Here is a 710-nt window from a genome sequence, read left to right on the forward strand (position 1 = left end):
TAAACTAATGTTCATAATCATCCCAAGTAGTTTATATCTACGATTAGGGAATATTATCTACAGAACTTTGGAAACTATTATAGTTAATAGAGATTTCTTAAGTTAATGTTAAAAATAATAAAGAAAACGATCCTTCTTTAGGAGATAAGAGAAAACAAACTACGAAGATATTCGGTATAACTATAGAAAATATCTCATCTTAATTGTAAGCTTCCCAAACTCTTTCATAAAGCCAGTCTAGTAAGGCGTTTCTTGTATTTTTTTAGGGAGAATATATATAATTTTCATTATACTCAATACTCAACTTAAATGATATTTTATCATTCTCTTTAAATTTTAACACTTTATCTATTAATGTTATTATTTGATAATATTTGATAACCAGGATTTTTTTTCTTTTATTCTCCTTTATTTTTGGAATTGATAAAAAATGTGGCCATTCGATATGCAATTCTGATTTGCTTTATCACGTAATAAATCTGACGTTGCTGTGCACATCGCATTACAAGGAAGATAATATGACTGAGCTTCTACGAATAGGCGTTCTAACTGTAAATAGATTTTCTCTGTGTTGTTTATTAGAAAAAAATAATAGCAATAAGAAGCCATATAATCGCAATCTACAGTTCGCATAACAGTCTATCTTCATAACTTATAAAATCAAGTGCATTAAGACATGTCATGAGACGTCTTAAGTACGCTGCATATTC

Source organism: Penaeus monodon, chromosome 19 (genome assembly GCF_015228065.2).
Source record: "Penaeus monodon isolate SGIC_2016 chromosome 19, NSTDA_Pmon_1, whole genome shotgun sequence".
NCBI lineage: Eukaryota > Metazoa > Arthropoda > Malacostraca > Decapoda > Penaeidae > Penaeus > Penaeus monodon.